Below are 23906 nucleotides of genomic sequence, written 5' to 3'. Positions count from 1 at the left end.
ATCAGAGGCCGCTGAGTCCCCTGGTTTCTGCATAGTTAGATTGTGGATGTTTTTGAGCTGCTCCTTGTAATGTGTCTCTTGTGTTAAGGTGCATCTAGTGCTGTTAGTGAAGCAGCTTACAATCTACTGCCCTAAATGCCCCTTCTCGCACAGGCTACTTCTTACCTTGCATTTGAAAAGCATATCTTGAGAAATGATTTGAACGGCACAAGTTTCAAAGGCTCTTTCAGTGTTTCGCCGAGAAACAGATGGCGGAGACTGTAGTATACAGTTGTGTAGAAGAACAAGCTCGGATCCTAGTAGTGCCAAAGTGCTCATAGTGCAGGTAGTTTTTATACCACTCTACTGCAGTGTGAGCACTTCTAGTACTCCTGGATCAACCAAGGTCTTGTTGAAGCAACTACAGCGCAAGGACATTGCTACTTACGATTAGTTTTGCAGATTTGCAGTTCAGCGTATATGTGAATATATGGCTGTGCAAATCCATGCAAAACTGATTGTGGGAATGTGTACCTTTCTGCATCGTAATGGACACCTTTATGCACATCTTCAGCATCCATGCCCATTCATCCACAGGTGGGGATTGGTGGCATTACTTGTGTTAGATATAAAGTATTGCACTTGTCCCGGCCTGAGGAAGAAAGAGGGTTTTTAATCGTCTTTTAGTTTCTGAGTATTGTAAGTTATGTTAGACTGTAATTATGAAATGAACTGTTTTGCTGTTATCAGGTGGAACACGATGCAATTTTGGTTGGTGTAATAGGAGGAAAATTGCACGGTATCCATCTGTAAACCGCAGGACCTATGTGGACAGCCGTCTATCAGTGCTATAGTAAGATTGTAAAATCCTTTAGCTAGTCATTGCTTTGAACACATTTGGAGTGGATTTTTTTTTTTTTTTTTTGGTTTTTCAAGACAGAGTTTCTCTGTATAGCCCTGGCTGTCCTGGAACTCACTCAGGGTGGCCTCGAACTCAGAAATCTGCCTGCCTCTGCCTCCCAAGTGCTGGGATCAAAGGCGTGCGCCACCACGCCCAGCTTGGAGTCTAATTTTTTAAAACTACATATTTTTAAATATATTTGAAATCCTGACATTTTGATTGCACTGAATGTAAACAAACCTGAAATTTGCAAAATAAAGCTGATATATAAGTCTGAAAAAAAATGGGTTTCTTTTTTCTTTTTTAAAAGATTCTATTTATTTATTTATTTATTTATTTATTATATGACAAGTACACTGTAGCTGTCTCCATAGACACCAGAAGGTGGCATCAGACCCCATTCCAGATGGTTGTGAGCCACCATGTGGTTGCTGGGATTTGAACTCAGTACCGCTGGAAGAGCAGTCAGTGCTCTTAACCACTGAGCCATCTCTCCAGCCTGGGGCTCTCTTTTTTTTCTCTCTTTTTTTTTATTAGGTATTTTCCTCGTTTACATTTCCAATGCTATCCCAAAAGTCCCCCATACCCACCCACCCCCACTCCCCTACCCACCCACTCCCCCTTTTTGGCCCTGGCGTTCCCCTGTACTGGGGCATATAAAGTTTGCAAGTCCAAAGGGCCTCTCTTTCCAGTGATGGCTGACTAGGCCATCTTTTGATACATATGCAGCTAGAGACAAGAGCTCCGGGGTACTGGTTAGTTCATATTGTTGTTCCACCTATAGGGTTGCAGATCCCTTTAGCTCCTTGGGTACTTTCTCTAGCTCCTCCATTGGGGACCCTGTGATCCATCCAATAGCTGACTGTGATCATCCACTTCTGTGTTTGCTAGGCCCCAGCATAGTCTCACAAGAGACAGCTATATCTGGGTCCTTTCAGGAAAATCTTGCTAGTGTATGCAATGGTGTCAGCGTTTGGAAGCTGATTATGGGATGGATCCCTGGATATGGCAATGGCTCTCTTTTTAAATTAGCAATACTATTGGCTTTTCTAAAATAGCGTCTTGGTATGTAGCTCTGGTTAGCTTGGAACTCAATTTGTAAACTAGGCTAGCCTTGAACTTGCGGAGATCTGTGTGTTTCTGCTTCTAGAATGCTGAGATTAAAGGTAGGCACCCCTCCACTCCTAGACTTCCAGCATTTACATACATTTATCTATCTATCTATCTATCTATCTATCTATCTATCTATCTATCTATCTATCTACTTATTTAGTGTGTGTGTCATGTGGTGATTTGAGAACAACTGTAGGGAGCTAGTCATGTGGGTCATGGACATACATCTTAGATTTCTTAGGCCCGATGGCAAGTGCCCTTCCCCCACTGAGCTGAAAACAAATTTTATAGGGTATGTCTTGAAGGAACATTTGAATATAACTGGAATTTAAGTTTGCGTTGAGTCTTTGGTTTTATCACTACTGAAAACCCTGCCAGTCCCATCTCCAGAGAGTGACTGTCATCAGGTGAGCCCTCAGGATTTGCCTTTGTAACCCAGTCTCAGGTGCTGATGGTGCTCGCCCAAAGAACTATAGGTTAAAAAAAAAAAAACGCCCGGTTCTATTTTAAGTTTCAAATTCATAAAGTTGAAAGGACTCAGGCACATTTTTTACCCCACTTTCTCATTCTGTTTCATGTGTTAATGTTAACACTGCCCTGTCTTTGGTAAGTGGAAAAACTAGGTAGGTATGTGTTGGTTTTACCTATCTGAACATTGAGTTCTCATCAGAAGGGAGAGGTATCACTATGTGTCATTCTTTGTGCCTTGGAATTTCCCAACTTTGAAAGCCTTTTATTACTTTTTGGGGACCTCATTACATAGGTTCAATTTAGTTAGAATTTTTTTACTGAATTATACTTCACCTTTGAGCTAGTTCCCTAAGCTTCCATTTCATTAGGGAAAATACAGTGATAACATTGGTCCTACACCAGTGAGGTGGGGCTTCTGTTCTCCTTGGGAGGTGAAGAGTGGTCAAGAACATGGATTTTAACTGCTGTGATGACATGAAATCTTAATGAAAAGAGATGGAGGCTAGTAAATTCTCTATTAAGTATGTAGGATTTTCTTAAGTCACTAATGTTTGAAGTAATTACAGAAACAAAATAATGAGATACTTCCTGTGCTATGACTTAGTATTTTATTGGTGCCTAATTGTAGTTAAGTTTGATGTGGTAGCAAAGACCTCCTTCCCTTCTAATAAAGTAGATTTAAAAAGTGGGGATTAAAGCTTATTTGTTATAATCTTTAGTACTACTAGGGGTCTGCTTTAATACAAGTGTATTGCCATTGGTAGTCCACTGGTACTTAAGGTGGCACGTATCCAGAAGGTAACTGTAGTTACTAGTTTTACTAGGCATGTCTCGAGGGGCTAGGGTAGATCACTGCCTCCTAAGAGTCCCAAGACCTTTGTCTGAAATTAAAATGATGGCTGATCTTGATCATAGGGCCTTTGCAAGTCTTGAAAATTAAATTCATTATTTTATTTTTGGAAACAGGTGGTTCCACCCCCCCCCCCATAGCCTTGGCTGTCCTGCAACTCACTCTAAATCAGGCTGGCCTTGGATCTTCCTGCCTCCTGAGTGCTGGGATGAAAGCTGTGTGTCACCACTGTTCTTCGAAAATTAGGGTTTTATTCTTGTTTAAGTTACACACGAGAAGTGGAGCACTTGCCTAGCACGTGAGAGGCACTGGGTTTCATCTCCTGCACCACAAACAAAAAGTTAGACTATAAAATAATTGTCTTGTGCTTAATGTCATTTGTGTAGAGCATTTGTGATTGAGGAGATTTATATTTGTTATGGGAAGAATTAATAATATATGTATTCAGACCCATATAGATAATCATTTTCTGAGCATTTCAGTAAGTTTAGTGGACAGTTACCGAGCAAAATTACTACCTTTGAGTAAGAAGGTAGTCTCATGGGCTTCTCAAAGGTATTGGATCTTCCTTGATGGAAAAGTCAGTGTGACATTGTGACTAATTAAACCAACTAGTTATGATAAACAGTGATTTGGAAGTTGAGGTGTGGCTTTAGAAATTGTCATTAGTTTTGAAACAGAGCATAGCAAAAGGGGTGTAGAAACTATGGTACAAACTTTTAGGTGAGCCGAGCAGGGTGGCTCCCACCTTTAATCCAAGTACTCAGGCAGAGGCAGATGGATCTCTGAATTCAAGGCCAGTTTAGTCTACAAAGCAAAGTCCAGGACAGCCAGGGCTGTTATACAGAGAACTCTGTCCCAAACAAACAATTTATTAACTGAAAGAATCCTCACTCCCAGGTCGTAGTCCATCCAGGTTTACTCTACCAAGAAAGCAGACTTGAGCAGTGATTGGTTGAAGGTGTGTCAAGTAGCCCATCAGAGATCAATCTGATAAATTCCAATTTGTAAACAGGGAGAGAAGCATCGAACTTGGGCAGGGTGTGGCAGAAAGTACTTCCCAAAAGCAACATCAAAGGGAATAGGCCCCAAGTAGAATGAACACAGGTGGAGCAGAGCAAGGAGGGGCTTTGAAGGCAGTTGTTTCCAGAAGAAGCAAGAGAAGGAATGGGTACTCAAAGAACTGCACTGAGCAGCCGAGGAAGGGGTGTAGAAAAAGAGGCCTGGGTTCAACTCCAAAGACAAGTATTAAAAACAAAGGAACTGTTGAATTCAGACCATTTCATATGTGTGAGGGGACAAGTAAGCTAGGATCAGATCACACAATTCTGTCCCAATGAGACAGAATGAAAGGTTCTTAGGTTTCAGTTTGGTAAGGTCTACCTGCCAGCAGTGAAGTGCCCATTTGGCCAATTGGGCCAGAGGCCAGTAGGCTATTTTCTAAGTGGGAGACAAGGGTTTGATTCACGACAGGAGGAGGGCCAAATAAATATAGGCTAAGGTATCTCTCACCAACAAATTCATGGACATATTTAATAAGATTTTGCCCACCATCTCAACAAGAGAGCTTCTAAACTTTTCTATAATTCCAAAAGCCATTTGCAAGAATATACAGCGGAAAATGGTTACATAGACACTGGAGGAGGTGTCTTAATTGGCTTGTGACTGCTGTGGTAAGGAACACCATATCCAAAAGCAAGTTGGGAAAGAAATGGTTTATTTAACTTTATAGTTTACAATCCTTTATGAAAGGAAGTCTGTGCAGAAACCTGGAGGCAGGAGCTGATGCATAAGTCATGGAGGAGTGCTGCTTACTGACTGGCTTGCTCTCTACAACTTGCTCATCCTGCTTTCTTATACAACTAAGGACCACCAGCCCAGGGATGACACCATTTATAACATGCTGGGTCCTCCTACATCAATCAAGAAAATCCCCTACATTCTAGACAATCTGATAGGGTCATTTTTTTTTCTCAATTGAGGTTCCCTTTTCCAGATGAGTCTAGTTTATGTCAAGTTGATCATAAACAAACAAAACAAATCTCAAGAATGGTAGCAGAAGAGATGGCTCACTAGTTAAGTTCACTGGCAGTTATTCCAGAAGACCTGGGTTTGAGTCCCAGCATCTACATGGTGGTTCACAGCCATCTGTAATTGGAATCCCAGGGAATCTGATATCCTATTCTGTCTTCTGCAGGCACCAGGCAGGCATGCCCATAGTATACAGACATAGATACAGACAAGACACCCATACACATAAAAATGATTTTAAAAAGTATGGGGGTGGATGTGGATATGCAGGGTGTTGATAAAGCTCAGAAGGTAAAGGTGCTTGCTACCAGATCTGACAACCTGAATTCTATTCCTGGACTGACATGGTGGTAAGAGAGAAAAGACTATTGCAAGTTCTCTGACCTTTAAATGTGTCATGACCCACACATATACTCATAAATAAATAAATGCAATAAATACAAATAAAATATTGGTGAGAATAAATTATGTGAAACTTTCACTAGTACATAAAACCTATTATATAGTAGTGTTTAAAAAGTGATGCTGGGGGCTGGTGAGATGACTCAGTGGATAAGAGCACTGACTGCTCTTTCAGAGGATCTAGGTTTGATTCCAAGCACCCATATGGTGGTACAACAATCTGTAACATCAGTTCCAGGAAATCTGGCACCAGGCATGCGCGCACACGTGTGTGTGTGTGTGTGTGTATATATATATATATATATATATATATATACACACACACACATATATATAGAGAGAGACAACACTCATACAATAAGTAAAAAATTTTTTTAAAAGATTTATTTATTTATTATATGTAAGTTACACTGTAGCTATCTTCAGACACTCTAGGAGATGGCATCAGATCTTGTTACAGATGGTTGTGAGGCACCGTGTGGTTGCTGGGATTTGAACTCAGGACCTTTGGAAGAGCAGTCGGTGCTCTTATCAGCTGAGCCATCTCTCTCTAGCCCCCATAAATTTTTTTTTTAAAGTGATATGTGTTGGTGAGACTTTTGCCCTCTTGTCCAGGTTGAAGTAAATATTTAGATTATGATTAAGATGCTGTTCCAAATTAGTAGAGAAAAGATGAAATTGCCAATAAAGTTAGCTGGGATAATTGGTTAGCTATTTTGAAAAACAAAACAAACAACTATAGTTTTCCATCCCTTATGAGAAAACAATTGAGGATGGATGAAGGGTTGGTTATACATGTGAATCTCCACTTGTTATTCTTTACTTTCTCTATTTTTCATGATGGTTTAGTACTTTAGTATTTTTATACATGAATATAATACATTTAAATCATATCCACTCTGTCTGTGCTCCTCCACTCCAATTCCCCCTGGCTTTCCCCTTACATTCCCCTCCCCCACCTTCATGTCCTTGATTTTTTAAAGACTAGCATCTTTTAAAAAATTATTTATTTATTTTATGTATATGAATACACTGTAATTGTCTTCAGACACACCAGAAGAGGGCATCAGAACTCATTACAGATGGTTGTGAGCCACCATGTGGTTGCTGGGAATTGAGCTCAGGACCTCTGGAAGAGCAGTCAGTGCTAAGATCAGAATGGCTAAGATCAAAAACTCAGGTGACAGCAGTTGCTGGCGAGGATATGGAGAAAGAGGAACAGTCCTCCATTGCTGGTGGGATTGCAGGCTTGTACAACCACTCTGGAAATCAGTCTGGCGGTTCCTCAGAAAACTGGACATAGTACTACCAGAGGATCCTGCAATACCTCTCCTGGACATATATCCAGAAGATGTTCCAACCAGTAAGAAGGACACATGCTCCACTATGTTCATAGCAGCCTTATTTATAATACCTAGAAGCTGGAAAGAACCCAGATGCCCCTCAACAGAGGAATGGATACAGAAAATGTGGTACATTTACACAACGGAGTACTACTCAGCTATTAAAAAGAATGAATTTATGAAATTCCTAGGCAAATGGATGGACCTGGAGGGCATCATCCTGAGTGAGGTAACCCAATCACAAAAGAACTCACATGATATGTACTCACTGATAAGTGGATATTAGCCCAGATACTTAGAATACCCAAGATATAAGATACAATTTGTGAAACTCATGAAACTAAAGAAGAACGAAGACCAAAGTGTGGACACTTTGCCCCTTCTTAGAATTGGGAACAAAACACCCATGGAAGGAGTTACAGAGACAAAGTTTGGAGCTGAGACGAAAGGATGGATCATCTAGAGACTGCCATATCCGGGGATCTACCCCATAATCAGCCTCCAAATGCTGACACCATTGCATACACTAGCAAGATTTTCCTGAAAGGACCCAGATATAGCTGTCTCTTGTGAGACTATGCCAGGGCCTGGCAAACACAGAAGTGGATGCTCACAGTCAGCTATTGGATGGATCACAGGGCCCCCAATGGAGGACCTAGAGAAAGTACCCAAGGAGCTAAAGGGATCTGCAACCCTATAGGTGCAACAACAATATGAACTAACCAGTAACTCCCCCCCCCCCAGAGCTTGTGTCTCTAGCTGCATATGTATCAGAAGATGGCCTAGTCGGCCATCAGTGGAAAGAGAGGCCCATTGGTCGTGCAAACTTTATATGCCTCAGTACGGGGGAACGCCAGGGCCAAGAAGTAGGAAGGGGCGAGGGGAGTTGGGGGGAGGGTTTGGGGGACTTTCAGGGTAGCATTGGAAATGTAAATGAAGAAAATACCTAATAAAAAAACAGAAGAAGAAAAAGAAGACAATGGTGGGGGTGGCTCATGCCTTTAATCCCAGGCAAAGGCAGGCTGATTTCTCAGTTCAAGGCTAGCCTGGTCTATAGAAATTCCATGACAGTCAAAACTACACAGAGAAACCCTGTCTCTAAAACCAAAACCAAAACTAACCTCCCCCACAAAAAAAATCTCTGAAGATTCTCTGAGCTGATTTTGGCAAGCCCAATCCTAGCAAACAGTGAGTTTCCAGGTAAGTAATGAGCGCCAGAAGAGAGAAGCACTTAGGAGAATGTACTATAGTTCAGTGAGTATTCCTGAAAAGATTTACTGTGATCCTAATGTATTTTCAACCTACATTTCTCATTCACAAATCCTCATTGTACAGAGAGCTTCTTACCTAATTTTGTACTTAAAATTTGGTATTCTTTTTCTTTAAAAAATTAAATGTTGTGAGTTTTTATATGTATTGTATTGTAAGTTTTATATGGTATGTGTCTTAGTCAGGGTTTCTATTCCTGCACAAACATCATGACCAAGAAGCAAGTTGGGGAGGAAAGGGTTTATTTGGCTTACACTTCCATACTGCTGTTCATCACAAAAGGAAGTCAGGACTGGAACTCAAGCAGGTCAGGAAGCAGGAGCTGATGCAGAGGCCATGGAGGGATGTTCTTTACTAGCTTGCCTCACCTGGCTTGCTCAGCCTGCTCTCTTATAGAACCAAGACTACCAGCCCAGAGATGGTCCCACCCACAAGGGGCCTTTCCCCCTTGATCACTAATTGAGAAAATGCCTTACAGCTGGATCTCATGGAGGCATTTCCTCAACTGAAGCTCCTTTCTCTGTGATAACTCCAGCTGTGTCAAGTTGACACAAAGCTAGCCAGTACAGTGTGTGTGTGTGTGTGTGTGTGTGTGTGTGTGTGTGTGTGTGTGTGTGTGTGTGTGTGTGTGTGTGTAATCTGTCATGGAGCAGCCCAGGTTGACACAAAGCTAGCCAGTACAGTGTGTGTGTGTGTGTGTGTGTGTGTGTGTGTGTGTGTAATCTGTCATGGAGCAGCCCAGGCTAGTCTCAAACTTACTTTGTAGTTGAATGTGACTTTAAATTCCTGATCCTCCTGCTCCCAGTGCTGGGATTATACTGTGTCTACAAATGGCATAAATTTCAGATACCCTAAAACTTTAAATCAACCTGTGACTGATTTCATCAAGAGCATCTTTGAATTTGTTGTTGTTGTTTCACGATAGTGTTTCTCTGTGTAGCCCTGGTTGTCCTGGAACTCTGTAGACCAGGCTGGCCTCGAACTCAGACATCTACCTGCCTTTGCTTCTAGAGTACTGGGAGAAGAGGCAGGCACTGTCATGCCAGGTTTCCATTCTTGGCTTCTTAGAACAGCCCATATCACCACTGTCCTAAGTTTCAAGTAATGCAACAGTAAAGCAGAGGAGCAGGTGTTGGGGTTAATGGAAACTCTTTTGTATGACACCAAAGTGTGGCCTTCATGCTACAGAGACGGGGGAGGGGAACACTTTGCTTTGCTCGCATACTTTTTGCCTGCTTGTGAAAAATGGGCGGTGAGATCAGTGTTAACTCTGAAGATTAGTTACAAGGGTCAGACTGGGAAAAGGTTGTATGACACAGAGAAAGGATTGTAGAGATGGAGACAAAGACTAGATTGCAAAGACATTACAGTGCAGCAAAAGACATGAAATCACAATAGCTAAGAAATAGATCCAGCCTAGATGTCCATCAAAAGATAAAATGGTTAGAGCAATTTAATGCACATACAAAATGCAATGTTATTCAGTCATAAGGAAAAATTAAATCATAACAATTGAAGGAAAATATATGGAACTGGAGATCATTCTAGTTTTCATTTTATTTTGAGACAAGGTTCCATATATTCTTTAATGGTTTTGAACTCACCATGTTCAAAACCTTGCCTAATTCATGTGGTACTGGGGATCAAACCCAGGGCTACATGCATGCTAGTAGGTAGCAGTCTACCAACTGAGCTATATCCCTAGTCCAAATAAAAACTTGGCTTTTTTGCAGTGCAGGGTTAGAACCCAGAGCCGTATACATGTGAGGCAAGCACTATATACTACTGAACTCTGTTCCCACCTCTTAAAAATTGGAGCCCTAGTGAAGTAAACCAGACTGAGAAAGACATGAATTCTTTAATTTGTGAACTGTAGACTGAAGTAAGTGTGTATGTGTGTGTGTTTTATGGAAAATAGAAAAGGAACTATGTTGCAGGATAATTGATCACATTGTGAACCCGGAGATTATGAACTGGAAAAAACATGTTCTTGTTGTGGTGTGGCTAAGCCATTGTGCACACATTTAATCCAAGAGCTTTCTGTAGACAGGATTAAATAGGACAAGAGCAGAGCAGGCAACCAGTTGACAGGTAGTGAACATAAGAAAACCTGGGAAAGAGAAAGGAGGGTCTTTGAGTTGAAGGTATTTAAGACAGTGTGGAGAAGTAGAAAGAGCTGTTTTCTTCTGGGACTTTGGTCGAGTAGGAAGGTCAGCTGCATGCTTTTTATACCTCTCTGAGCTAGCAGGCTTTTAACACACACACACACACACACACACATACACACACACACACACACACACACACAGAGAGAGAGAGAGAGAGAGAGAGAGAGAGAGAGAGACAGAGACAGAGACAGAGACAGAGACAGAGATTTTTTATTCACCTGATGTAATTGTAGTCTCAGAGCCTTACTGCCTCAGTCTGGTAACCTAGGCTGAGTCCTGGAAGCTTCTAGCCTCTGTACAATCTTATCTAGGCCTAGAATGTTTTCAGCCTCTGAGACTTGCTATTGAATAAATTTACCCCTTCCTAGTTCTTTCTGAACTCTGGCTGGCTGGTCAACACTGCTGTTCTGGCCCAAACTAAGCTGACTGATTCATTCTTCCTTCTCTTGGTCTATCCTGAATTGTTTTGCTTAACCTCAAACTAATTCTAGTAATCTGTTCTAATTTTCTGGCTCCTTCTCCTTTGGCTTGTTCTGTTTTTACCTGTGTCTCTCTTCAACCTGTCTTTTTATTACTCTCAATAAAACTACCTCCTTCTTCTCTCCATTGTCCTCTTAAGTAGCTTCCTTTTCCTCTCTCTTCTTGTCAGAGTTGGACTTATCCCATTCTGTGAAATCTTTCTCTGATTCATCACTTTGTCTGTCACTTTTGGATTAATGGTGTGTGCTAAGAGATTGTCTATATTCCAGCCAGAGGGAGTAAAGGTGCTAAGGGCTGAGACACACCACAACTAGAAACAGGGTTTTTCAGTAAATAACACAATCCCAGGGTTCACACTCAGATCCAATATCCTACAAAGAGCTATGGCCAGGGAGGAAGCTGTGTTAAGGAAATGGGAAGGAGGAAGAAAAATAGAGTAGCAGAATTCATATGACATGAAAACAAAAGCAAAGACTCCTGGGTCGGGGAGTGAAGAAAGATAGGGCAGTGGGAAAAAGGATAAAAATGAAGAAACTGGGGCTGGCGAGATGGCTCAGTGGGTAAGAACGCTGACTGCTCTTCCATAGTTCCTGAGTTCAAATCCCAGGAACCACATGGTGGCTCACAACCACCCATAATGAGGTCTGACACCCTCTTCTGGCGTGTCTGAAGACAGCTACACATTCGAAGAAGGAACGAAGTATCCACACTGGTCTTCCTTCTTCTTGAGTTTCATGTGTTTTGCAAATTGTATCTTGGGTATTCTAAGTTTCTGGGCTTATATCCACTTATCAATGAGTGTATATCATGTGTGTTCTTTTGTGATTGGGTTACCTCACTCAGGATGATATCCTCCAGATCCATCCATTTGCCTAAGAATTTCATAAATTCATTGTTTTTAATAGCTGAGTAGTACTCCATTGTGTAAATGTACCATATTTTCTGTATTCATTCTTCTATTGAGGGACATCTGTGTCTTTACAGCTTCTGGCTATTATAAATAAGGCTGTTATGAACATAGTAGAGCATGTGTCCTTATTACAAGTTGGAACATCTTCTGGGTATATGCCCAGGAGCGGTATTGCTGGATCTTCCAGTAGTACTATGTCCAATTTTCTAAGGAACTGCCAAACAGATTTCCAGAGTGGTTTTAACAGCTTGCAATCCCACTAGCAATGGAGGAGTGTTCCTCTTTCTCCACATCTTTACCAGCATCTGCTGAAATTTCTTAGCCATTCTGACTGGTGTGAGGTGGAATCTCAGGGTTGTTTTGATTTGCATTTTCCTGATGATTAAGGCTGCTGAACATTTTTTCAGGTGCTTCTCTGCCATTCGGTATTCCTCAGGTGAGAGTTCTTTGTTCAGTTCTGAGCCCCATTTTTTAATGGGGTTATTTGATTTTCTGGAGTTCAGCTTCTTGAGTTCTTTATATATATTGGATATTAGTCCCCTATCTGATTTAGGATTGGTAAAGATCCTTTCCCAATCTGTTGGTGGCCTTATTTTCTTATTGACAGTGTCTTTTGCCTTACAGAAGTTTTGCAATTTTATGAGGTCCATTTGTCGATTCTTGATCTTACAGCACAAGCCATTGCTGTTCTGTTCTTAGAAGGGGGAACAAAATACCCATGGAAGGAGTTGCAGAGACAAAGTTCAGAGCAGAGCCTGAAAGAACGACCATCTAGAGAGTGCCCCACTTGGGGATCCATCCCATATACAACCACCAAACCCAGACACTATTGCATATGCCAGAGATTTTGCTGACAGGACCCTGATATAGCTATTTCTTGTAGGATATGCCAGTGCCTGGCAAATACAGAAGTGGATGCTCAAAGTCATCTATTGGATAGAACACAGGGCCCCTAATGTTGGAGCTAGAGAAAGTACCCAAGGAACTAAAGGGGTCTGCAACCCTATACGAGGAACAACAATATGAACTAACTAGTACCCCCCAGAGCTGTGTCTCTAGCTGCATATGTAGCAGAGGATGGCCTAGTCAGCCACCAATGGGAGGAGAGGTCTTGCAAAGATCATATGCCCCAGTTCAGGGGAATGCCAGGGCCAGGAAGCAGGAGTGGTGGGTTTGGGATCAGGGCGGGGGGAGGGTACAGGGGACTTTTGGGATAGCATTTGAAATGTAAATGAAGAAAATATCTAATAAAAATACCCCCCAAAAAGAAGACAGCTACAATGTACTTATGTGTAATAATAAATAAATCTTTGGGCTGGAGCGAGCTACCGGAGCAAACAGAGGTCCTAAAATTCAATTCCCAGCAACCACATGAAGGCTCACAACCATCTGTACAGCTACAGTGTATTCATATACATAAAATAAATAAATAAATCTTTTTAAAAATGAAGAAATTGTGGTATAAATATATGAAAATTCTGTAATGCAAATATAATTACTTTGTATACTAATGTAAAAAACAGGAACTGGGCATGATGGTAAGTAATCCCAGAACCCAGGAGGCTGAGAGGCAGGAGGTGGTGAGGCCCACAGTGCTGTGTCTTAACAATCTTTCTGGGGATTCAGATGTACTCTCAAGTTTTAGAGACACTGTACCATAGATAAAAGAGAGGGTGTCTTCTTTTTTTAATAAAAAAACCCCACAACAGTATTTACATCTGTGTCTGCAGGTGTCAGTAGGGTCAGAAGTTGGAGTTACAGGTAGTTGCAAGCTGCCTGACTAACATGACTGTGGGGATTTGAATTAGCATCCCCTGGAAGAGCAACAAGTGCTCTTAACTACTAAGCGATCTCTCCAGCCTCAGAAAGGGCATCTTCTTATCTCCTTTTCTATAAGAAGAGAGAGAGTGGCTCTGGAAAGTAAAGATATGCAAAGGTGTGCTATTTGTTATGGAGAAGTTTGTTCTTTCATTCAAATTTAATATTTGATACTAATGAATTTAAAATGAAATTTTAATTAAATACCTGATACATTTGGGTTTTGGTTCTATTTGATACAGAATAACAAATTCCTGATCTTAGGGAATTTACAATCTACTGGCAAGAGACTGAATGAATAGGGAAGAGGGGAAGTCTGTTGTAATAAGGATTGGGCTTTTACTCTGATTGAGTAGGGAAGTCACTACTGGAGTGTAATTTTCATTGAAGTAGATCTTTTTAAGCCTTATTTTTTTTAAAGATTTATTTATTTATCATATGCAAGTACACTGTTGCTGTCTTCAGACACACCAGAAGAGGGCATCAGATCTCATTGTAGATGGTTGTGAGCCACCATGTGGTTGCTGGGATTTGAACTCAGGACCTTTGGAAGAGCAGTCAGTGCTCTTACCCGCTGAGCCATCTCGCCAGCCCCGGAAGTAGATATTTTTAAAAAGTTCTCTTAGTGCTATGTTCTCTAATCTTTTATATGGCAACTAGATTGAGTTTATTGAATGTTGAAATAAAATATTTTCTTTTTTTTTATTAGGTATTTTCCTCGTTTACATTTTCAATGCTATCCCAAAGGTCCCCCATACCCACCCCCCCAATCCCCTACCCACCCACTCCCCCTTTTTGGCCCTGGCGTTCCCCTGTACTGGGGCATATAAAGTTTGCAAGTCCAATGGGCCTCTCTTTGCAGTGATGGCCGACTAGGCCATCTTTTGATACATATGCAGCTAAAGACAAGAGCTCCCGGGTACTGGTTAGTTCATATTGTTGATCCACCTATAGGGTTGCAGTTCCCTTTAGCTCCTTGGGTAATTTCTCTAGCTCCTCCATTTTCTAGTTCAAGAATGGTATGACTCAGTCTATGTCTCTAAGAGGGTTGTTATGCTCAGAGTTAACAAAGACCCCAGTTAGAGGCTTTCATTAGTGGCTTTTGCCAATACTGTAATCCAATACTGGACAGAAGGAAGTTAAGGAAGGCATTATTTATTTTGGCTCACAGTTTGAGAGTTCACAATCCCTTAGCTCTGTTATTTTCTGGGGCCACTGACAAGACAAAACACTAGAGTTATAGGAACAAGCATCAGAATATAGACACCCAAGAAAAGACCAAGTCTTTAGAATAAGTTTTCAGTTTTATACCTTGAAGCCAGTGATGGGCATGTTCTGTCTAGTTGGTGATGTGCCTGAAGGCATTTTCCCCACTGTCCCTGTGCAAAGGTCTTATTTTTATCTGTATGTATCTGTATGTGTATTGATACACACATGGCACAGCATGTGTTACACGTTAGAAGACCACTTTGAGTTTTGGGTCTTGTCTCCCACCTCGTTTCCAACAATGTCTCTTTGTTCTTTGCCAATATATGTGCCAAGCTAGCTGGCCAAGAGCTTCTAGGGATTCTCCTTTTCCATCACTTCTCTTATACCAGGAGCACCTAGATTGCGGACATGTGGGTTCTGGGAATTCAACCTGGGTTCTTTCTTACTTTTATTTTTATTTTATTAATATTAATCATTCCATTTCTTTACATCTCAAATGATATGCCACTTCCAAGTTACACCTCCATCACTCCCATCCCCCATCTGCCCTCCCCCTCCCTTTTGCCTGTATGAGAGTGCTCCCCCATCCACCCACCCTCTCTCACCCCACAGCTCCAGCATCACCCTACTCTGGGGCATCAAACCTCATGGGGATCAAGGGCCTCCCCTCCTGTTGCTGTCTGGTGAGGCCATCCTCTGCTACATATGTATCTGGAGACAAAGATTCCTTTAGGTCTACTCCTTAGTTGGTGGTCTGGTCTCTGGGAGAACTGGGTGGTTAGGCCAGCCTGTGTTGTTCTTCCAATGGGGTTGCAATCACCCTTGGGTCCTCCAGTCCTTCTGTCAGCTCCCCCACCAGATTGACTGAGTTCAGCCTGATGGTTGGCTCTAAGCATCTGCCTCTGCATTGGTCAGTTGCTGGCTTGACCTCCCCAGGAACTGCCACACTTGGTTCCTCTCCTCAAGCACCTCTTGATCCTGGCAACAGTGTTGGGTTTGGTGTCTGCCCTTCTTTCAGTCTCTGTTCCATTTTTTGTCCTTGTTCTTCCTTTTGAGAGGAACATTTATGGGTTTAAAAAAAAAAAACTTTGAGGGGCCGGAGAGATGGCTCAGCAGGTAAGAGCACTGACTGCTCTTCCAAAGGTCCTGAGTTCAATTCCCAGCAATCACATGGTGGCTCACAACCATCTACAATGAGATCAGATGCCCTCTTCTGGTGTATCTGAAGACATATACAGTGTGCTTACATATAATAAATAAATAAATCTTTAAAAGACTTAAAAAAAAACTTTTGGATGAGTGGGTGGCTCCATCCCTCAGCTAGGGCCCATGCCTATCTACTGGAGGTGGTCTCCACAGGTTCTATCTCTCCCTTCTCTGCTCATTACAGCTAAAGTCAATCCCATTGGGTCCTATGACTCTCATCTTTTTCTGGTGTCTGGTACCCTCCAGTGGCTTATCCCCAGTTCCTCATTTCCCCCCTGCTACCTATTTTTATTTGATTTTCTGACCCTGTGTACCTCTCTCACATCTTTTCCAGATTCTGATTCTGCCACTCTTATTTCTTCCTTCTCCTTTCTCCCTCCCTTGTCCCCCTCTCATTTTATCTCCCACAGTTGTCCTGTCCCACCCTCCATGCAAGACTGAAGCATTCACCCCTTGATCTTCCTTCCTTCTATGTTCCATATGGTCTGTAGGTTGTATCATAGACATTGTGAGGTTTTGGGTTAGTATCCACTTATTAGTGAGTACATACCATGTGTGTTCTTTTGTGTCTGGGTTACTTCACTCAGGATGAAAATTTCTAGTTCCATCCATTTGCCTGAGACTTCCATGAAGTCATTGTTTTTAATAGCTGTGTAGTACTTCATTGTGTAAATGTACCACATCTTCTGTATCTACTCTTCTATTGAGGGACATCTGGGTTGTTTCCAGCTTCTGACTATTATAAAAAAGGATGCTATAAACATAGTGGAACAAGTGTCCTTATTACAAGTTGGAGCATCTTCTGGGTATATGCCCAGGAGTGGTATAGCTGGGTCCTACGGTAATACCATGTCCAATTTTCTGAGGAACCACCAGACTGATTTCCAGAGTGGTTGTATAAGCTTTCAATCCCACCAGCAATGGAGGAATGTTCCTCTTTCTCCATATCCTCGCCAACATCTGCTGTCACCTGAATTTTTGATCTTAGCCATTTTGACTGGTGTGAGGTGGAATCTCAGGGTCATTTTGAAGCCAACATCAAACTAAATGGGGAGAAAGCAATCCCATTAAAATCAGGGACTAGACAAGGCTGCCCACTCTCTCCTTACCTATTCGATATAGTACTTGAAGTTCTAGCCAGAGCAATTAGACAACAGTAAGAGATCAAAGGGATACAAATTGGGAAGGAGGAAGCGAAGATATCACTATTTGCAGATGATATGATTGTATACATAAATGACCCCAAAAGTTCTACCAGAGAACTCCTACAGCTGATAAACAACTTCAGCAAAGTGGCTGGATATAAAGTTAACTCAAATCAGTAGCCTTCCTCTACTCAAAGGATAAAAGGGATGAGAAGGAAATTAGGGAAACAACACCCTTCACAATAGTCACAAATATTAACTAACTTGGTGTGACTCTAACCAAGCAAGTGAAAGATCTGGATGACAAGAACTTCAAGTCTCTGAAGAAAGAAATCAAAGAAAATCTCAGAAGATGGAAAGATCTCCCATGCTCATGGATTGGCAGGATTAATATAGTAAAAATGGTCATCTTGCCAAAAGCAGTCTACAGATTCAATGCAATCCCATCAAAAATCCAACTCAATTCTTCAGAGTTAGAAAGAGCAATTCTCAAATTCATCTAGAATAACAAAAAACCTAGGATAGCAAAAACTCTTCTCAACAATAAAAAAATCTTCTGAGGGAATCACCATGCCTGACCTCAAGCTATACTACAGAGCAATAATGATTAGAAACTGTATGGTATTGGTACAGAAACAGGCAAGCAGATCAATGGAATAGAATTGAAGACCCAGATATGAACCCACACACCTATGGGCACTTGATATTTGACAAAGAAACTAAAACCATCCAGTGGAAGAAAGACAGCATTTTCAACAAATGGTGCTGGTTCAACTGGAGGTCTGCATGTAGAAGAATGCAAATTGATCCATCCCTATCTCCTTGCACAAAACTCAAGTCCAAGTGGAATCAAGGACCTCCACATGAAACCAGATACACTGAATCTAATAGAAGAGAAAGTGGGGAAGAGCCTAGAATACTTGGGCACAGGGGAAAACTTCCTGAACAGAATACCAGTGGCTTATGCTTGAAGAACAACAGTGGACACGTGGGACCTCATAAAATTGCAAAGCTTCAGCCAGGCGTGGTGGCACACGCCTTTAATCCCAGCACTTGGGAGGCAGAGGCAGGCAGATTTCTGAGTTCGAGGCCAGCCTGGTCTACAGAGTGAGTTCCAGGACAGCCAGGGCTACACAGAGAAACCCTGTCTCGAAAAACCAAAAAAAAAAAAACCAAAAAACAAAAAACCCCCAACAAACAAACAAACAAAACCAAAAAAAATTTGCAAAGCTTCTGTAAGCAAGGGACACTATCAGTAGGACAAAATGGCAACTAACAGATTGGGAAAAGGTGTTTACCAACCCTACATCTGATAGCGGGCTAATATCCAAAATGTACAAAGAACTCAAGAAGGCAGACTCCAGACAATCAAATAACCCTATTAAAAAGTGGAATACAGAGCTGAATAGAGAATTCTCAATCAAATCTGGGCTCTTACATCACAGAAAACTACCCACTCACCCATTTCCAGAACCTTTACCTCATTTTTAATGGCACCAATCTCTTTAATAATCACACACTTCTTGCTCACAACTCTTCACACACACACACCCTTTTTGGCTAAACCTTGTTTCAACTTTTCACCTTTTCCTTTTTTCTGATTCCACTTCTCATTATAAATCTAACAAAAAGCAGCCACCAGTAACTATGCCACAGCCAGAGTATATGCTGCCTAGAAGTTTTCCTCCCCTAACTTAGTCTTTCCCCTTAAAAGTCAGCCCCCCCCCACAGTTTCAGGACACAGAAAATACCGCAACAAATTATTTGTCAGAACATAATATGAATGGGCCCTATTCCAATTCTGTAAATAGAGTCTTCGTTCCCCTACAAATCCTCAAGAGACCTGACTCTACTGTCTACATTTTTTAATCACCATTCTGATCTTCTGAGCTTCTATCAGAATCATCCATTAATCTATGCTTACAGTATTCTTGAATTTCTGTAGCATACCTCCCCACGCTTTGCCACATCATTCTTGTAAACCAATTCTGAAGATATAACAATCATTGTCAGGATTTCTCACAGTAACAACCTTATTTTCTGATAGCCATTGTCTGTATTTTTTTATTATTATTATCATAGTTGGAAAATAACTCACCAAAACTACTTTCTTTCCTGCAATGGAAGAAGGACCCCCCACTTTTGATAATTTCCATGGTCAGTTGATCCTGTTCACTTGAGAGCATCATGGCAGCAAAAGCAGGGGCTGGAGGCTGTTTTTCATATCCTAATAGGAACCAGAGTGGAAGGGGTACTAAAGAAAGGGAATAGGCAAGATGTGGTCTCAAGGATGTGCTGCAAGGAACCTGCTTCCTCCAACTATGCCTCCATATCTATAGGTCATACTTTTCAGTGTTACTCCTTCTCAGTAATGCGTGTCATACTATGAATGTATCAAGTGAATAATTTCTCAGGTGAAAGCCCACAAGATGAAAGTCTTCAAGATTTGTTTCTGGAAATACCATCATAGGCACACCTAGAAATGTGCTTCACCAATCTCCTTGGTGTTTTGTTCTAAAGATTTGTTTATTTATGCATATGTGTGTGCCTGCATGATTTCACTTGTACTCCATGAATTCAGAGGCATCAGAACTCTGTGGAACTGGAGTTACACAGAGCTGTGAGCCACCTAGGGTAGGTGTAGGGAAACTGAACTTTGGGGCTTTACTGAGAGTAAGCAGTACTAGCTTTTAACCACTGAGTCATCTCTCTGCTGCTTCCCCATCTTGGTGTTTCTTAATCGAGCCAGGTTGGCAACCAAAATTAACCATCTCAGACGCTACTGTAATACTTTAAGGAAGAGTTCACCATGGCTTGACACAGAGTGAGAGTGGCAGAGGTCCTAAAAGATGGGTAGATTAAGACTATTTTAAAAGTGAGCCGGGAGTGGTGGCACACGCCTTTAATCCCAGTACTCGGGAGGTAGAGGCAGGCGAATTTCTGAGTTCGAGGCTAGCCTGGTCTACAAAGTGAGTTCCAGGACAGCAGGGATATACAGAGAAACCCTGTCTCGAAAAACCAAAAAAAAAAAAAAAAAAAAAAGTGATCCCAGCAGGATTTACTCATGTACTAGCTGTGTGATAGGGGAGAAAGGACAGCATTCAGATAAAGGGAAGGCCTAAGTAGCAGAAAAGCCATTAATGTTTTTGATTGGACGAAGTACTGAGGGAGTGGTGGAGTTAAGGTTGGGCACTGAAGATCAGTGAAGATCAGGAGCGGAACAGACTACTGTAAAATTAACTAGGCTTAGGTGTTAAGGCTCCTCATTTATTTAGGTTTTAGAAACATATTGGCAAATCGTTAAAGGTTTGTTTTTTTCTTCTGATGAACAATTTGCATGTTTGAGAACCCAAACATTTAGATCATCTCTTGATCATAAGTCCGAGTTTTCGCCTTATGCATGGATATATGTGCACCACATGCCTGCCTGGTGCCCATGGAGGTCAAAAGAGGCATTGCATATCCTGGAACTGGAGTTACAGATGGTTGTAAGCAAATATGTGGGTGTTGGGAAGCTAATCCGGGTCTTCTAGAAGATGCATACATGTTCTTTACCACCAAGCCACCATTGTGGCTTCTGGCCATGCTAATTTTGAAGTATTTATCCGAAACCTATTAGGGACTGTATTATGCTGTCCTAAGTTTTCTATGTCTTCCTATTGGGAGAGACACAAGAGGGTGGCTGCCTCTGCCCAGGGGAGAAGCAGCAGGGAGCTGAGTAGGAAGCAGGACTATGTAGGGTTTACTGGGGGAGGAGTTTTCAGTTCATGATCCTTTAGCTCTGTTATTTCTGGGACCACTGACAAACAAAACACTAGTCATGGGAACAAGCCTCAGAAGAGCTTCTTTATTGTGGACACCAGAGAAGAGGCCAAGTCTTTAGAATAAGTTTTTATTTACAACCACCAAGAGGTGGAGATTTGGGGGGCAAGGGGGTGATTGGTGAGATTTCAAGCCAAGCTCAGGGATTGGTGGGTTCTGGTAAGGCTTCCCCCGCCCCCAAGAAGTGGCTTTGACCTTTTATCCTACAATTGTGGCCAGTTTGGAAAATGTAGCAAGTTCTGGGCTAGCCAAAACTTCAAAGCAAGATATTGCCTTTAAAAGGAGGGAGGGGGAAAAGAGGAGGAAGAGGGAAAAAGGGAGAAGAAGGAGGAGGAGGAGACACCAAGGGACCTTTCTTTCATGTGTGTACAGAAGAATGGTCTTGGAAGGTTACGGCCAGAAGGTGGCAATCTATTATGCCAGGAAAAATCCTTGTCGTTTATGGCCCTAATGGTGCATGGAGTTTGGACTCCTAACCTCCCGAACATTGAGAAAATAAATGTTTATTGTTTAAAGCCACCCAGGCTGTGGAATTACCTAGTTTGTAACAGAAGGTGAATGCATAGTTCAAGAGAGAGTCTCGACTGAAGATATAGATTTGACCCATGTTTGTGACAGAGCTCTGGGCTCTAGAGTATTAAATATGGGGCAAGGAGCCTTCAATGAGGTGTTAGGTGAGACTTTTGGTGAGGAGATGTGAACATCTATTTGCCCCAGATTGTGAATCAACTACCAATCAAAATAGCGATTCTGTCAATCCAACTTTGGAGAAGCTGTGAATTTTTTTTTGCGGGGGTTGGGGTTGGGGGTGGGGGTGGGTGGGTTACTTACAGAAATACAGATGAGATGTTACTTAAAGGAACAGGGATGGACTCAGAGCCAGCTGCATCCCCCAAAAGCCCACAGCAGCATGGGTGAAGATTCACTGAAGCTGTGGTCCTGAGGCTTTTAGACAACCTGCGCACAGCCTGCCAGGTCTGAGCTTCTCCTCCAGGCAGCTGGGCTGGTGGGAGAATCTCTTCTCTGAGCAGCTGTTTACGGCTCTCTCTCATAACCTTGGGAGGTGCTTTGTGAATCTTGTTAGTTCTAAGAATTTGCTGAGACTTATGAGTTGTTTACTTCCTAAGTCTCATGAGCTTCCCACTCCCTCCTGGAGGCAAGGTTTTAATACAACAGAGGATCAAGGCCAGCAACCACTAAGAGGAGAAGCCCGAAGCTGTAGCACCTTAGAAGCCAAAGTTTAAAAGGAAGAAATTACTATGTCAAATGCGATATTTCTGAAAACTTGAGGACAGAGCTTGTTGATTATTAGATTTTACATTAAATAACCATTTTTCATGTGAGGGATTCTATGTTTTCTGTGAAGTAAGAAACAGAGTCATTTTTGGATACAGTGGGGAAGAATTTGAGGAATGGTCGGGTACGATGTACTAAGAGCAGAGAGTTTAAAAAATATTTGGGAAGAAAGTGGAAATGTGAGTTGACCAGGAAAAAAGGTATAAAATTTCTGGGGAGCATGGAAGGGTTATTTGAGATGGACAAAAGGCAGCTGTAGCAGAGAAGACTATCAAGAGCAAAGAAAGTCTTTAAAAATTAAAATAATAACAGAAGATCTTTGTTTAAGACCTCAAAGACAGTTTCAAGATAAGAAAGAGCCGGATGCTGCCAGTCCAGGAGAGGCCACTTGGATCTCAGGGGAGTGTCACATAGCAATGTCCAGCTGTAAGAGATCACATAACTAGAGAATGCTGAACAAGCTTTCATCCCTACACAAAGAGCTTCCCCTGAAGCAGTCTGTCAGAGACTGAACCAGGTGACATTTGTTGTCCTGATGTTGCTTCCTAATTTCCTGGCTGGCCTCAAGGAGCATGTATATATGTGGCTAATATATTGCAAAGGAAATGTGGAATGAGACCCAGATGGGTGGGCCACTCATGTACTCTTGGCCTTTCACAGGATACTAGCAACAATAATATTGGATGCTTTATAAGCCCCATTCTATTACATATGTCCACTTATTGAGTGTCTAGCACAATGCTATGTGCTAGATACTGATGTTATGCTAACTTTACAAAAAGAAGAAACCAAGACTCAGACAAATTAAATAGTTATGGGCACAATGATATGAAGCAACAGAACCCCATTTCCAATCCACAGGTTTCTATGGTGACTGTTTTACCATGTATATGCCAGGTAATAATGTATCAAGTATTTTGCATGGACCATACCATTTTGTGGTATGGTTCTCAATGACAACACATTGGGCATTGAGAAATTTGCAATATGATAGATTTTTTGGAGGTGCATTGAAAAGCAGGAGGTGGAATCCGGTTGGAAGAAGTAGGCCACTAACATCCTGCACTTGAATCAATGGATCTTGACCCATGCTTCCTCTCTCCTGTCTTGCTTCCTGTCCAGTGTGAGGCAAATAGCCCCTGTTGCAAAGTTTGGATTGCCACGATGTACTGTGTCATCATAGACCCAGAATTATGGAGCCAATTATAGATGAACCCTCTAAACCATAAGCTAAAATAAATTCTTCCTTTTGGGAATTGTTTATGTCAAGTATTTTGTCACAGTAATAGACAGTCTGATTGTTACATCTCTCTAGTTCATAAAAAGCAAAGCATAGAAAGTTTACAACAGCAGAAAAATGGAAAATAGAGGTCAGCTGATTCAGGGCAGGTAAAATAACCAAAGCAAAGTGTCCCAAAGATAAATTGATAGGGGGTATTTTACCTTCCTCTGGTACTAATCTACTCCACTGTGGTTATCCCTGACCCCACAAA

General features: G+C 41.7%; 5 non-coding genes across 5 annotated transcripts; all 5 read left to right on the top strand.

Annotated features, from left to right (window-relative positions):
* Positions 1 to 74: 74 nt before the first annotated feature.
* Mir18b (microRNA 18b) lies at positions 75 to 157 on the top strand. The gene has a single exon (NR_030548.1). It is a non-coding gene; the product is annotated as a microRNA 18b (primary transcript).
* Positions 158 to 295: 138 nt separating this feature from the next.
* On the top strand, positions 296 to 375 carry Mir20b (microRNA 20b). The gene has a single exon (NR_030273.1). It is a non-coding gene; the product is annotated as a microRNA 20b (primary transcript).
* A 46-nt stretch (positions 376 to 421) lies between these two features.
* Positions 422 to 505, top strand: Mir19b-2 (microRNA 19b-2). The gene has a single exon (NR_029715.1). It is a non-coding gene; the product is annotated as a microRNA 19b-2 (primary transcript).
* A 54-nt stretch (positions 506 to 559) lies between these two features.
* On the top strand, positions 560 to 650 carry Mir92-2 (microRNA 92-2). Its single transcript, NR_029748.1, has one exon. It is a non-coding gene; the product is annotated as a microRNA 92-2 (primary transcript).
* Positions 651 to 720: 70 nt separating this feature from the next.
* On the top strand, positions 721 to 795 carry Mir363 (microRNA 363). Its single transcript, NR_029853.1, has one exon. It is a non-coding gene; the product is annotated as a microRNA 363 (primary transcript).
* The last annotated feature ends 23111 nt before the right edge of the window (positions 796 to 23906 follow it).

Source organism: Mus musculus, chromosome X (assembly GCF_000001635.26).
Source record: "Mus musculus strain C57BL/6J chromosome X, GRCm38.p6 C57BL/6J".
NCBI classification, from domain to species: domain Eukaryota; kingdom Metazoa; phylum Chordata; class Mammalia; order Rodentia; family Muridae; genus Mus; species Mus musculus.
The sequence above is the reverse complement of the archived record's forward strand: the minus strand, read 5'-3'. Positions and strand labels throughout refer to the sequence as shown.